General features: G+C 37.1%; 1 long non-coding RNA gene and 1 pseudogene across 1 annotated transcript; both read left to right on the plus strand.

Moving 5' to 3' along the window:
- LOC125244525 overlaps positions 1–17,178 on the plus strand; it is a 45,130-nt pseudogene that overhangs the window by 3,536 nt on the left and 24,416 nt on the right.
- Positions 10,902–12,515, plus strand: LOC125245960. The gene is made up of 2 exons (XR_007179652.1): positions 10,902–12,386; positions 12,419–12,515. It is a non-coding gene; the product is annotated as an uncharacterized LOC125245960 (long non-coding RNA).

Genomic DNA, 17,178 nt, shown 5'->3' on the forward strand with positions numbered 1-17,178 from the left:
TAACTAATGTGACCAGATAAGTGAGTCATCCAAAATGTACTGTTGGTGTGCCTCCAGGAACAGGGTTGGGAAACACTTGAGCTATGATACTATTTGTTCAGTGAGTCAAGTGTCAAACGTTACTGATATATTGCAAGTAGTATTCAACTAGTCATGCAATTTATTTATTTTTTTGCTTAGAGCTCTATTTGTTTTAAGTTGATAAAACTCAAGAATCTTAGTCACTTACAGCTGGTGACATGGCACAAGTTCAGACACTGAGGAGGTCGTGAGCCCATGCACACGTTATTTTAACATACAGTATAGTCGTGTCAAAGCAGTTGGTACACAATAAAACTGTACTGTCTGGTGATCCGGCAGCAATTTAATGAGCTTCGTGCTAAACATGGATTTAGGGGAAGATATTGGAACTTTCATTGCTGTTACCACAGCTTTGGTAAGAAAAAGAAAGTTGAAAATATAGGTGTGCCAAGGATATAGTTGAAGAACAGAATAGCATGGCCATTACATTCTGCATAAACAAAGAGTGTAGTTTTATATGTGTACCAGTGGTTTTCAACCTGTGGTACACCTCAGTGATCCTCCAGGTGGGCCGCGAGAGAACTTAAAAGGTTTTGATGGATGTCGATTGTAATGAAGGTAAAGACGATTACAGTGACATACAGCGGTCGTAGATTAGGCGTGCGTGAGTCCGTTATTATTGATAGGCAAACAAACCGCACATTTGCGCTCTCAACTCACTGATTGCTATAACATAGTATTTCTGCATGAACAGAGTTCAATATATTCATGTAGTTGTCGAAATTTACGTACTCTGAGTGTTTTATAACGGATGCTCGCCGAACAAGCGTGTTTTGGAGAAATTTGTGAGGATCAGTGGTGTTTATGTGCACATGGACATCAGACGCTCCATGATTGATTGTTTTGACCATAGACTGTAAAAAAATATGGACGTAGTGTCCGTGACGTCACCCATAGAGTTCTGAACAGCAGTTTTGATGCGTAAATGAGGCCGCGGCCATCTTAGCTGCGCGTCACCGCACGTCACTCCCGGATAACTGAAAATGGGCAAAGAGGCGGGGAGGTGGTTTGAGCTGATGTGACTGGTTGCTGAAACCATGCCCGCCTAGCTCTACGTGACCATGTTAGCAAGCAAAGGAGCTATCTATCTAGATACTATCTAAATTATTAATGAAGATAAGTTTTATCATCAGAAAGTCCTAAAGGTTTACTGTCAATCTACGGTGTTTTTTAAGATATAGATGCTCCAACACCAGTAATTTGTGTTGGGTGTGCAAATAACAACTTGGAAAATCAAAATGGGACTTCATACCTTTATAAAAGAGATCGCGAGATGAATCCAATCTGTGGCACTTGGGTAAAATATAAATGTCCATTGCAAAACAAAAAACAGTACTTTTTGTCCATGAAATATTGATATATTATCCATTGTTTGCATAACATTTCTTCTGAATGATCTGCTCTCTGTCATCATTCTTCAAGAAATAATGCAATCTGAGCAGCGTTTATGTTGTAAAACTGTATACGATCGTATCTAACAAACAAATGAGCCCGTGTCCAAAGTATATTTTTTCAAAATAGTGCAGCAGTTTTAGTTATAATATCCAAGCAGTGCTGTCAGAGTTTTATATCCTCCTGCTATTGTCATTGTAGTAAATCTCACAAACAAAACTTTTAGCCAATGCCACGATCCAATAACGTGTGTTCTGTTTCTTCCACATGCATGCACATCTACACAGACACACATCAGTCTCGAATATTATGCAGCAAGCCATATTTTATAATTGTATAAAATAATCGAGCACAAATACGGCTGAGATGCCAAATTCAGCAGCAGGAATTAGCTGAGGTAAAGTGACGGCTCACAGACAGCAGCGGCATCTACCTGTCACTCAAGTGACCACGCCCTTAATTATGCAGAACTTTAAGGCTTAATATAATTTAAAAGAATGAGTTAGAAAAAAATTCACCCCCCTCACAGTTGTCATGAAGGGCAAAATTAGCAGTATAGACCAAAACCACAATTTGAACCAACTTGTAAACATGTTTTTTTCTGCTGTAAACTTGGCCAATTTAACATGGGACTCAATGAGATTCTGCTCTCTTTTGGAGCCTGTCCCTAGCAGCCAGTCGATGAATCGCAGTTTAAGTCACTTCCGTATTGGCTTCACGAGAGACTGGGGGAGGTTGCCGCTTGGTTCTGACAGAGTAACTGTTCACTGATGACATCGACCCGCCTTTAGATTGCTGAGTTTCCGCGCGTTTCGAAAGTTTTTATTTTTCATTTGTATTTTGGTTTGTTTATTAATTGAGTGAATCGGTATAGTATCTAAATGTAGTAGTCTTGTTTGATATGGCAGGTTGACTTGTGCTTATTTAAGTTACTGTATAACTAAGCAGAGTAGTTTTAAGTTGGTAAGAATGTCTGCAAAGTACTCTTGAAAAAAAGAATACTGAGGGTTTAAATCGATCTTGAATTTCTTCTTTATAATAATGGGTTTAAAAAGTAATAACACTAGAATACAAATGTTTTTGTAAATTAAAAAGAGGGGGGGCAGTGTTGATTCGGAGAGAAAGTGGCCCTTGGCCTAAAAAAGGTTGGGAACCACTGGTGTGCACTATAGGGCTGCCTAGAGTAGCCAATGTCATAAGGTTGTATATCATAGAATAGGGGAGAGCATATACACTGGTCAAATTCAAACCAATTCCTTTATTTTTTCAAAATGTTTAAAGATGACCCAGAGCAAGTCGCTTGTATGGTACTCTACTCCGCTTGTAATTGCTTTTCACATGATGCAAGCCACAACCATATGAGCATCAGTGATTATCATGCGATTTCTCCTGAGTGGAAAAAAAGAGGTTTGCAACCTCTTATGACAACCAAAATCATAACCACTCTAAAAACAGTTTATTATTATTATTTATTTTTTTCATACTTAGTCTACAAACTTCATGCATTCTATATATTCACTAGGCATTCTATACAATACCTGCTTTTCACACATTGCCGGTAACATATACATAAACACACACAAAGAATTGCTGTTTATGGAGAAGAAATGAACAACGCTTATGATGATGTCATAGGAACTCATACACACACTCAAAGAATTGCTGATTTTAATTCATTACAACTTAAGTTCAGTAATGACTATAACTTCAAATAATTAATTAAATCTTTTTTTTTTTGCATGGCTGAAATCTTTATGGAGAAGAAATGAACAGCACATCTAAAATGAGTTTCCATGACACCAGAGAGGAGGGTGATGTTGTTCACTCCCAGAGATCGGGATCTCCAGAGCCCGGCTGTATGTCTATGAAGAGTGATGGAGCAGTAGCCTCTGATCCTGTGTGAGTACAAACATGTAGTTGGTGATTGAACTGCTGCAGTGAAATGAGGGTAAGACATTCAGTAACAAAGAATGAGCCCATAGAGATGAACTGAATTACAATATTTTACACTAAGTGTCATTTTAAGAAGAAAGATCGTTTTAACTGACCTATAATAGTTTTGGGCCTATATTAAAGCTGTCTATTGTGTCTCAACTGGTTTTGACAGTGACACACATGGCTTTTTCAGAAGACCTTTCTGCTCATGCTCTTATTCATTATTTGTGTTCTTGTTTCTGCTGTGTGAATAGAGATGATCAGACTGGAGACCTGCAGCCTTATTCTCACCAACCAGTAGATGATGAACTACAGAGAATCAAAGACCAACACAAAACCAGCATGAAAAAAAAGTATGAGAGCTTATTTAAGAGCCTCAAACTACAAGAGAATCAAACCTTCCTGAAAAGGTTCTATACACAGCCTTACATCATAGAGGATGAGAGTGAAGGAGTAAATGAAGAACATGAAGTTTTACACATGGAGAGAACAGCCAGAACACAACACTCACAAGACAATGCAATCTACTGCAATGACATCTTCAAAGCTTCACTTGAACCAGGATGCGAGGAAAAACACAAAATCAAGGCTGTTCTTACTAAAGGCATTGCTGGAATTGGAAAAACCGTCTGCGAAGTTCGTTTTGGACTGGGCTAAGGGAAAAGCCAATCAGGATGTAGATTTCATGTTTGTTCTTCCATTTCGAGAGCTGAACTTGATTGGAGATCATCAGTACAGTCTTTACAGACTTCTGCTGGACTTTCATCCTAAACTTAAAGATCTGGACTCAAAGATTTATGAGGAGTGTAAAGTTGTGTTCATCTTTGATGGTCTGGATGAAAGCAGAATTACACTGGTGTTTTCAGACAGTGAGAATTTTTCCGATGTGACTGAGATTTCATCAGTGGGTGTGTTGATATCAAACCTCGTGAAAGGAGAGCTGCTTCCTTCTGCTCTCATCTGGATCACCTCCAGACCAGCAGCAGCCAATCAGATCCCTTCCAAATACATCAACCGTGTGACAGAAATTCAGGGATTCGATGAGCCTCAGAAGGAGGAATATTTCAGGAAGAGAATAAGTGATGAGCATCAAGCCAACAAAATCATCTTGCATATCAGAAGAGCAAGAAGCCTTCACATCATGTGCCACATACCCATCTTCTGCTGGATCTCATCCAATGTGTTTCAGAACATCCTAAATCAAGATGACAGTACAGAAATCCCTCAAACTCTGACTGGAATGTACATCCAGTTCCTGCGGATTCAGATCAACATGAGGAATCGGAAGTATGAAGAGAGAGATCCAGAAAAACTCCTGCAGTCTAACAGAGAAATGATTGTAAAACTTGGTGAACTGGCTTTCAAACAGCTGATGAAGGGCAATGTGATGTTCTATGAGGAGGACCTGAGAGAGAGTGGCATAGATGTCACTGACACCTCAGTGTTTTTTGGGATTTGCACTGAGATCTTTAAGGAGGAATCTGTGATTCATCAGAAGAAAGTCTACAGCTTCATACATCTGAGCTTTCAGGAGTTTCTAGCTGCTTTCTATGTGTTTTACTCCCATCTAATGAAAAACATGGAACCATTGCATTGCTTTCTGGATGATAAACATAAGAAGTACAGATCTAAGAAAATATCACTGTATGAACTACTGAAATTAGCAGTTGATAAATCCCTTTGGAGTAAAACTGGACACCTGGATGTGTTCCTGCGGTTCCTTCTGGGTGTCTCATTGGAGTCCAATCAAAGAATCTTACAGGATCTACTGGAAAACACAGAGTACAGCTCCAAGACCATCAAGGGATTCACACGGCACATTGAAGCTAGAATCAAGGACTATTTCTGTGTTTCAGCTGACAAATCCATTAATCTGTTCCTCTGTTTGCTGGAAATGAATGATCAGACTCTGTCCAGAGAGATTCAGGAGTTTGTGAAATCAGATAAAGAGGTGTATCTCTCTCCTTCATTTTGCTCAGCAGTAGCTCACATGATTCAGATGTCAGAGGAGGTGCTGGATGAGTTTGATCACATGAAATATTACACACCAGACGATGGTAGATGGAGACTGATACCAGCTGTGATAAACTACAGAAAAGCTGTGTGAGTATTCATTCATGTCATTACATAAGAAACAGATCTGTCTGTAGTTGAGACTTAAACATAAGCACATTGAACAGTAGACCGCAGAAACACAGCTGTGTGTAAAACATGTTTTCAACCACCTCACATTCAGATTTTAACATTTATACCTCAAACAAAGTATTAATTAGTAGTCAAAAGACATTTTCTTCAAAGAAATATGTATCAACAGGCAAAATATGATATAGAGGTGCAAAAAAGCCAGACATCCTGTTATTCACAAAGAAGTTTTAGCCAAATTGGGAGAATATTGAATAAACAACATGTAAACAACATGTGTTGTTTAAATGATATTTAAACACATCAAAATCCTCAGTGTTAAATTAATACTGTTTAGTGTTAATATAATCCACACTACAGTGTTAAAATAACAGTGAAGCACTGAATTTAATAAGATAATTAAGCAACTATGTCATGATTGAGCATTAGTGATGAATACCTGCAGTTAACAAGGAGAATGACTGAAGGATAGAGAAAAAACAACAGAAAAAGGAAGATAAAGGCAGAAACACAACTACAACTGACTTACAGCCACACAGACTTAGGCCGGGTTCACACCGCAAGCGGCAGCAGAGCGTGAGCGTGAACTGCAGCTGCAGAGACGTGCGAGTATTCACACTGGAAGCGTTTGTACAGCGTTACAGCAGCGGCTCGAAGCTACATATAAAGTGAGCATTTCTTTACAAAGACAGCTATAAATTTGTTTTTTATAATTGGTCATTGTTAAACTTGATAGTCTTGAAAGTTTGTTAACATGCAAGGTGTACAACACTCACATATAAACATAAAATAGCCTAAATAAAAATAAATAAATAAAAGCCTTGTGTCATCCATTGCTGCACACGAATGAGGTAAGCTTTGTGTTTTACATCATCTGACGCATGAACATGTTTACAAGACTGCAAACTTGGCGAAAAAGACAGCAAACTCGGGTTTGATTTGGGTATGCAAGAGCCTATATTGCTGTCTGTGTAATAACTAAAATAATGTTTATATATCATATTTTCTGGCTAGTTTATTTTTCTATAAAATACCATACTTTTAGCCCAAACTGAATAATTAAAAACAAGTTTAAATGAGTAAATCTTCTATAAATATTGGGAATATTCATGACATACTTCAATTCTTGTTAAAACACACTAGATATGCTTATTCTGTGCATTTTGAGCACTTTTTTGTGTGAAATCATATTTATTTTGTCCATCGAAGGTGTACTTTCACTTTAATTGAGCGTTAGCAGCGCAGCAAAAATAGACCCAGCGCCGAAATGATCGCAGCACTGCTGCTTTTGCTCTGCTCCTGTTACGCGCTGCCGCGCAGCCTCTGTGTGCGGTGTGAATGCTCTCATCTGTTAACATGGGCGCCGAAAAAAATATGCGTTGCTTCCGTTCTGCTGCTGCTTGCGGTGTGAACCCGGCCTTAGACGAAATCAACTACAAATAAAAGAGCACATTAAATTTCTCAAAATCTCACCAGAGGATGATTGAACAACTCCCCCCAAAAAACATTACCATTCTTACTTATTACATACCAATTTAACTTTAATTCTTTCATATGTCTACAAAGGATTTATTGAGAATTAGCAGAGGCTTAGCTCTAGTTAATATTAGTTCTCTAATATTAATATTAATATTAATATTAGAGTTAATATATAGTTATATATAACTAATATTAGTTAATATATAGTTTTTATTGAAAATGTTTCATTTGAAGTCACCATTATAGTGATTAGTGTTTCCTTTAGTTGGGGACCTGACCCTTCAAACACTAAGGATTTTGCTGTAATGATTGTGGATATGGTTGGTGCTGGTAGAGCAGAAGTCTGTTGTCAGCTCTTCTACATCTGTATCTCCAAATTCTGTCAAAACAGAAAAAAAAAACAAATAGAAAATTCCCATAAATATAGCTGGGTTACAGAACAACAATGCTTCATAGCGTTCAGTACTATAAAACAGTTTTGGGCATCTGCCCAGCTTTGAAAATTTGATGATTGCTACTACAAGAAAAATTCCACAGCAGGCATCACTAAACCTGCTGCTTGTGCTCTGTATCAATTGGTCAATCAATGTGTTCTTGAGTGTTGTAACCGGGACTTCAGTCGACTTTGTTTGACAGGGAATCCCTTCAAAACTGTTGGTTGCCTGCATTGTTTTGAGCTTGAATCCAGGTGTATATAAAAGGGTGGTGGCATATTTATAATTACAGAATGTGTACCTGCTACATACAGTAGGTGCTTGATGATGCCCAGTAGGGCTGCATGATTTATCCTTTTAGGATGTGTGATGTCTTGTGGGGATCGTTAATCCGTACGGACCAGACGCTGCGGTTCAAAACGCACGTGATTCTCCAATTAATTGTAAAGTTTGATCATCATACAATGAAAGTTTATTATTTGAGAGCACAAAGATGTGAAAGAGAACTCAATTCTGAATGTGCGGCTGTTTTCACACACAGAGCCGCGCAGATGTACGGGCCTAATATTCCTGCTGCTTTTTATTGACATGAAAAGAACTTAAACAAAACCTAATGTTAAAGACCTAAACTTGAACATGGCATGGCTTGACTTGCCAATAAGCATAAAATCAAACCAATGAGAACATGACATGAAACAAAGAGGCACGTGACAGGATCACATGAGGGCAAAGAAGTCACATGACAAGGAACCAGGAACATGAGTGAAAATGCAAAAAAAAAAACATGAAACTTAAGCTTGTATACCTGTATATAAGTGAAGTAAAAGACAGTGGGCCTTCCTTCTGACACAATGTACACCTCACCACCACCATCAATTCCAATACCACAGCAATGACTATTTTGTCCACTATGGACCTATGTGTAACTTTTTTTAATTGATACACTAGGGTTAATATATCAAAAACTAAAGATGTGCTTATTGATTTTAGGACTAACACTCACATTAATGAAACAATTCAATTAAAGGCCAGACTATTGAGCATGTACAATCCTATAAATACCTTGGGACTATAATTGATGGAAAATTGACATTTGAATCTAATTGTGCAGCCGTGTGTAAAAAGAGTCACCAATGCTTATATTGTTTAAGGAAACTATCATTTTCATTTTTTAAATGAGTTTAGTTTAAACACAGATAGCAACGTGAGATGTTCAGATCTCACCTGCGCTCTCGCGCTATCAACACCCAGGCGATAACGGCGTAAAGGACTGGTCATGGAGCATTCGGCACGTCATTGAACATTTGTTTACAACGAGTGACTGTTTTGTCCATGTTCTGTTGATCATCGCTGTTGTAATGTATTGGGAAACTAGAATGCATATCCATCAACTGAAACATACATTAGCGGAATTCGTCTGTCTGTTTTGCACGTTGTTTTCAACGACCCATATTATAGATGCGTCGTCAGATTTGGGATGAATCGCGGTGCAAGCACGTGCCGAACCGTAGGTGGAAAACCGAATGGTTAGATTTTTTTTTTTTTTTTTTTACAGCTAACCGTCCCACCCCTAATAAATATATATTATATATAACTATATTTTATGCTACCTCTTGAGTGGTAGAGCCTTGAGCACGTTATTGTTATTTTGTTGTGTGTGTTTTTTTTAAATGTGATTTTAATGAGTTAATGTGCTTGTCAAGAATGGATGCCATTATCATATCATTTTACTGCAAAACAAATTGACCTGCAGGTGTAAAGTAACCTAACCTAACCTAATTATTTCATCTTGTGTTATAGACTTGCTGGATGTCATCTCTCTGATCAGCATTGTGCAATTTTGTCTTCAGTTCTACAATCATCTAACTCCCATCTTAGAGAGCTCAACCTGAGTTTCAATTACCTACAGGATTCAGGAGTGAAGCTGCTCTCTGCTGGACTGAAGTTGACTCTGTCAACTGAACATACTGAGGTTTGACTTTCACAATTAAACCCTTTTACACATTAATCCAAGTAAATTGCTATATTGGGGTGGCACGGTGGCTCAGTGGGAAGCACCGCAGGTGTGTTTGTATGTTAGCCCTCCATCCAGGGAGTTACCGCCTGAGATGCTGTGATAGGCTCTGGCATTCCAGCAACCCTACGTTTAGAAAATAAATGGAAGGATGAAATTTGCTAGATCTACTTTTCTGGTAAATGTACCACATTTGTTGTTCACATAAGCAGTGGTTTTAAAGGGATTGTGAATTAATAAATCAAATTTTCCTTGATCTTGTGACAGAGGTCGTTGTACTATAAAAACTTTTTTTAAGTTTCGGAAATCAAAACCTCATTCCTCATTAGTCCAAAAACATTTTTTATTGAATCCAAGCTCAGAAAACAACTCATTTTGAATTTTGACACACTATGATGTCATAGTGCGACGAAAAACCACCTCTGCAGAGTCAAATCAATGCCTACCTTTACATCATCACGTCTTTGGCCCCGCCCACAGGCGCATTAGTGAGATGAGAAGGAAAGAAGAGAGATGGTAAAGAATCTTTGGGAAAGCAGTCACATTTCGGTTCAGGCTTTGCAAACAGACTTTTACTCTAAGATATGGACCCAATAGTAATGCCATAACATGTAAGTAACTGTTTACTTCTAATACTTAATCTGTGATATACCCATGGTAATGAGAAGCATGGTTTTACCTGTGACTTTTAAACAATTCAAGCACCACAAGACAAACGAGAACCTGCTGTCTGTGAATGTCTGTCTATGTGACACACACACACAACGCACAGAAAGACTCACGCCAGTCTTATGAAGTGCGCACAGACAGCGTGCCAGAATCGAGTTCTCTTTCGCTCTTGAACAAAAAATAACACAGAAGTATGTCAAAATGCCCGTATCCTCGTAAGAGTATCCTCATAAGAGCAGTCTTAAATGAGTTAAATAACATCTTAAATTAATTCAAAGAGTTGTGAGAAAATGAGATGCGCATCAGATCTCCATCATATTCGACAACCGCAGATCTTAGTTATAATAGCCTAATAAACCAATTGTTGTGAGTAGCTTTGTAGCTTTAATAAGGATTAATCTATATTTAATTTATAATTTATGCAGTTAAGACTGTAAAGTGTTTGTAAAGTTATTCATTTTCACAGGTAAATATAATTTATTACACTGGGTTTATGTGAAGATTGTTTTAAGTTCACTTAAATTAAAGCCTAATAAATTTTGAAATTGATAGATTTCAATTATACTGTAATGTTGAATGTCTATAATTTTTAGTTTAAATATTTTTTTTTTTTATAGAGACATCAGTACCAGTATTAGTATCAGTGATACTGGCCTTCATTCATAAAAAGATGCCATTACAACAAATATTTAAAATATACTGTCTCTATTTTGTTTCTACATTAATTAATTAAATGGAGAGTAACTGTGACATTATTGCAATGTAAAACTATAAAAAACTCAGATGTTTTTAATCATGATTAATGACAGAAAAAATGTCAAATTAATTAGTTAATTTTTTTAATCGATTGACAGCTGTGATTTTTACCCAAAATAGGGTGGTGTGAGCATTATTGAGCACTAAAAACACATCATGTCATTTCATTCATAATGGAAGCTGGAAGGCGCCCTCACACAGAAAGTCCAATATGCCTCACAGAAGTAATATAACTTATGATGTTCCAGAAAATCCCTAATATGGACAAAGGCATCCAGCTATTGCTGTAGCTGAATAAAAAAAGATAGAAACACTGATAAATCTGAAGACAATAAAACACACGACTGTGACAATATATGGTTTATCTGTGTTCTTCAAGCCATTTTGGGTATTTTCATAAGAATAAAGTATATTTATAATGCAGTGCTAATCAACATAGCATTAATTAAAGTGTAGAATACTACGAAATAATATAATAATAATAATAATAATAATAAGCTTTATTTTCTATAGCGCCTTCAAAAGTAGCATCTCAAGGCGCTTCACAGAAAGAAAAAAAAGCATACAATTATACAAACATTACTTTAAAATAAGTGAGATAAAATAAAAAATGAAATAAAAATAAACACACCAAACAAATAAGAACATACTATCAAAAACAAGAAAATTAAAATTCAATTTCAATATAATCAAGTAAAAGCTACCCTAAAGAATTAAGCTTTAAGGGAAGATTTAAAAACACTAAGGGATTCTGCTTGCCTAATCCGAGCAGGCAAGGAATTCCAAAGTCTTGGAGCCACTGAAGAAAATGCCCTATCACCCATAGATTTTAAACGGGTATGTGGGACAATAAAAAGGCCAGTTTCAGAAGAGCGGAGAGCACGCACAGGAGTGTAGGGGGCTAAAAGCTCAGTAAGATAGTGAGGAGCCAAACCATTCAAAGCTTTGTAGGTAAGCATGAGAACTTTAAAATCTACCCGAAATCTGACAGGGAGCCAATGTAAAGACTCCAAGACTGGAGTGATATGATCCCTTGTCCTGGTTCCAGACAGGATTCGGGCAGCTGAATTTTGAACTAGCTGTAATTTATTTAGGGTAGCATTTGAGACCCCGACCAGCAAAGCATTACAATAATCAATGCGAAAAAACACAAAGATATTGATCAGCTTGATCACTGGGTGGCTGAAAAACATTGGCAATGTTTTTTAGATGAAAAAATGATGTCTTGACAGTGTTCTGAACATGGGGAACAAATGTTAAATGTGCATCAAATATCACCCCTAAATTTCTTAATTTTGTTTGAAATTCCAGTGTAGAGCCATCCACACTTAAAGTTAAAGACCCAGCCTTACGTATCTGATAGGGTGAACCAATAAGCATTACCTCTGTCTTGTCACTGTTCAGACACAATAAATTTCCAGACATCCATTTTTTAATCTCAGAAATACATTGAGAGAGAAAAGACACAGCCACATTAACATCAGGTTTTGAAAAGACACAGCCACATTAACATCAGGTTTTGAATGTACATAAACCTGAGTGTCATCTGCATAAAAGTGAAAGTTGAGACCAAGTGATCTTAAAAGTTGACCCAATGGATAAATGTAAACGCTCAAAAGTAAAGGGCCCAAAATTGATCCTTGAGGAACACCAGATTTCACAACACCAATATCAGACCTGCAACCACCCATAGTAATGAACTGCTTTCGATCTGAGAGATAAGACTCAAACCAGCATAGTGCAGTCCCAGAAACACCAAAGACAGACTCTAACCGAGTAAGTAAAATTGAATGATCAACAGTGTCGAATGCGGCACTGAGATCAAGAAGAATCAAGATAGAAAGACAGCCAGAATCAGAAGCTATTAACAAATCATTAGTGACCTTAACTAAAGCTGTTTCAGTGCTGTGGAGTTTACGAAATCCCGATTGAAGTGGCTCAAAAAGATTGTTTGCGGTAAGATGAGAATTCAACTGATTAGCAACAATTCGCTCTAAAATTTTGTCGAGAAACGGAAGATTGGATATGGGACGGAAATTATTGAGATATCAAAATTGATGTTATTTTTTTTTTTTTGGTACAGGGGTCACATCAGCAATTTTAAATGCTGCTGGCACTACACCAGTACACAGAGAATCATTGATGATGCTTAATACAGCCGGACATAAAGTAGTAAAACACGATTGAAACAGCCTGGTTGGTACAGGATCAACAATGGAAGTGGCAGCTTTCATTTTTGAAACCTCATTGCAAAGAGAATTCAAGTCCATTGTGGAGAAGTTTGAGAGATGGATACCAGAAAATTCTGAAACAGATAAAGTAGAAACAGACGAAGGAAGAGAAGAAATACATTTACGAGTGTGATCAATCTTAGAGCTAAAGAAATCAAGAAACTTATTACAAAGGTGAGTGTTGGCAGAACCAGTCAAAGAATTGTTACATTTAAGTAGTTTGTTGATTGAATGGAACAATTGTCTCGGGTTATTCTGATTGTTATCAACAATCTGTGCAAAATAAGCAGACCTTGCAGCTGCAATTTTAGTCTTATATTCAAGTAAGTGGTCTTTCCAGGCCTGTTGATGGACAGTCAGACCAGACGTACGCCACCTACGCTCCATTGTACGACATGATGTCTTCATTGCACGCAGATCATCATTATACCAGGGAGAGGAACGTCCAAAGGAAACGGATCGTGATTTCAAAGGGGCAAATAAATCCAGGCCAGATGAGAGAACAGAGTTAACTATGAAGACTTTGTCTTCCAATGCATCAAATGGAGAAAAACAACTTAAAGAAGAATCAATGAATTCAGCAAAATCAGAGGGGTCAATAGATATCCATTTGCGATAATTTATAATGCGTGAAGAGGTAGTGTTCATGTCAGGCAGCTCCATATTAAAATAGATAGCAAGATGATCAGACAGCCCTAAGTCAGAGGTGGGCAACTGAGACACAAATGAACCATTTAGGATCACTAAATCAAGAGTATGACCTTTATTATGAGTAGGACAGTCCACCAGCTGGTTCAAATCGAAGCACTCCAATAAAGATGAAAAGTCTTTTGTTGTTGTAGAATCTTTTATGTCCATGTGGATGTTAAAGTCACCCAAAATAAGAGTTCTCTCAAATTTGAGGCACAACAAGGACAACATATCTGCAAATTCAGACAAAAAGTCTTTATTTATCTTAGGAGGCCTGTAGACTATGGCTATGGCAGTGGAGAGGGAGGCAGATACACTCAGTACAAGGCATTCGAATGAGTTAAACTGAGGGACATCCACAGGGCTCATGATGAGTTGGTGATTATACAGAACAATGATACCCCACCTCTACCAGAGGATCGCGGGAGATCAAACAATCTATATCCAGCAGGAGTAATTTCATCGACTCTTTGTGCCACGTTTCCGTTAAACACACAAGGTCCAATTTTTCTTCTGTAATGATGTCAGATAATATCATAGCTTTGTTATTGACAGAGCGCGCATTGAAAAGTGCCGATTTCAACACGCGAGGAGCAGCTGATGAAACCGGAGGAACCCCCACTTGCTTAAGCACAGATAGGTTGTTAAAATTAACCCCCATAGGCCTACACAACAGCCTTTGAGATTTGCGCAGATATGTAAGATAAGCAACAGTATTAGATGACAGGCAAGAGAAGCTGCGTCCCGACGAGCGAAGTATATAGCGCTTAGGTCTCAATATTCCAACATGATCACAGCAAGCATATATGTCATTCGCCAGATAAAACTTTCCTTTAAGGTTCAACAGTTTGTGAGCAGTGTACCTTAAAGCCATGTTGGAGAAGTCCACACCATCCGTAACCTCACAATGGTGTAAGTCCTGGGAAACACAGCAGGAGAGTAGATTCCAGCAGGAAACAAATAATAAAAACAGTAATCCAACGGGTAAAGTGTTATTCCGCATGGCAATAAAATAGGCAGTCTTCACGCGCTCCAAAACCCTCTTAAAAACTCAAAAATAACAAAAACAAACGGGAGAGGAGCGGCAGCCAAACGCGCCAGTGTACCCCCTGTCAACCGGAAGTCGGATATACGGTCTTATTCGGTGATAAGCCATTTCAGATCCCAAATGGAAGGGAGTTTGGAGTAAAAACACATTTTGCTTTTCAAATGCACATCGTAAGTGACTCAAACTCACAGCGCTTGCAGAGATGGAGCTGCATTTACTGCACCGATCTGCTCTGATCACACTGCTGTGTTTCACTATGAAACATTATTGTTTAGCACTCATAAACATCTACGTTTGAGCAGATATTCATGAACACAATACACCGTGTGCAGAATTATTAGGCAAGTTGATTTTATGATCATATTTTTTTCTCAAGCACCTTTTACCAATTCCAAACCACATCAATCTTAACTATTATTAATTTTGTATTTAATCAAAAAAAAAAAAAGAGATTTAACTCAGACTGAGAAGTAAAAAATTATTTAATGCTCATGAGAAGCATGCATTACTAATGCAATACTAGAAATTGCAAAGTTAAGGCATGCCCAATGGACTGCAAAACGCATGGCAGGGCTCGACAATAAGGACTGCCCGATGGCCTGGGGCCAGTGTGAACGACGCTTGGGACAGTAGACGAAACGGTCACTTGCCCGATCGGGCCAGTACTGTAGGGTGTGCGTTATATATTGTCTATGATATCGCAATTGTTGATTTAATGATCTGATATTATCGAGTATACCCCTCACTTTACAAAAATCAAACAAAAACAGACCCAGTGATTGCTTCCATGCACTAAGTGACAGTCTAATAGGTTAGACTAGTGTTGTTCATATTTAGAGTGTATGCATTCACTGCTTGATTTAGTCTATTAAAACGCCTTTAAAATACCCCAAAATTCAAGATAAGGGGCAAAAATGCCCCTGTATATATTTATATAATTTAATATAGTTAACCAATATTACACAAAGAGCGCCATTTTCTCCAAATATTAGCATGACTACAAATGTGATATTGTATTCAGTGTTTTTGTTCAGCGTTAAATGAACAAGAACTTAATATCAAGTGACTTATATTTAAGACACCAAATTGTCTGTTTTGCTATATTTCACCAACGAAAACAGTTCCAAAATCCACAGAATTGTTGTTGAATCTCAATGACTCGCTCATCAACAGTGATTCACTGCCACCTACTGGTGGGTTTAATTTCACATTTAATGTGTCATTTTTTTTAATAATTTCAAATAACAATATTTAACGTTTTATATTTTCAATATTAAAAAAAATTATGCATCTGTAACTGTTCTTGACTGATTAACTTTTATAAAGTTTAATCTATTCTATAGTCATATAGTTATACATTAGATTACAATTTCTGTACCTGAAAATCTCCTGTTTAAACCTACATGAAAAACTTGAAAAGCACCATTTATTTAATTTATATTTGTTCTGTTGTATTTATTTGTGCTATTACTCGTAATTTGATTATTTGTTACTATTTTATTACTTACTGTTTATTTGTCTAACAATATTTAAAATACAAGTTAATCTAGTAGCTTTTGGTGTCATAACCCTATTTATTGAGATTAAATGTAACAAAGACAATGAAAACAATAACTATGCTTATTTTATAGGCCCATTTTCTTGTCTTTTACTTTTATTAATTTTTTGTTGTGGGGCCAGTGAAAATTTTGGTAGGGCAAGTAAAAATTTGAACCACTGGCCCGACCAGGCCAGTAGAAAAAAATCCTTAGCGTTGAGCCCTGCATGGTATTAAATCAGTCATTAAAAGATATTATTTCTTGCATGAATTTTTCATCCAGCCTGCATTATGTATTACCCCAACTCTTTTCTCAAAAAGGAATTTTTCCTGACTGACAAATATTCAGCACTTATTGAATAAAACAACCTTTATCTATAGTTGCCACAACAATATAGGCTGATCTCTAAACTTCCATTTATTATGAAGGTTCTTGATAAAGTTATGGAATTACAGCTCCTACATGAGAGAATTATTATCATTGATAAATTTCTGTCAGGTCATCTATTCTTCACCTTTTCTGTTTTCTTTGTATATGCTTCCCTTGGGTCAATTGATTCAATGTTTTAAGTGCATCTCTTATCATTTTTATACTGATGACTCACAGCTTTATCCTTCTTAGAAAGAAAATTATATCAGTATGCTTGATATTCTTTTAGATTATGTATTAGCCATTAAGGACTGGATGAATGGAAAATTTTCTACAGTTTAATTCAGATAAAGCTGAAACTGCTGTAATTGGTCCACATGATATTGCGAAGATGATTAAG

Source organism: Megalobrama amblycephala, linkage group LG14 (genome assembly GCF_018812025.1).
Source record: "Megalobrama amblycephala isolate DHTTF-2021 linkage group LG14, ASM1881202v1, whole genome shotgun sequence".
In the NCBI taxonomy this organism is placed as follows: Eukaryota; Metazoa; Chordata; class Actinopteri; order Cypriniformes; family Xenocyprididae; genus Megalobrama; species Megalobrama amblycephala.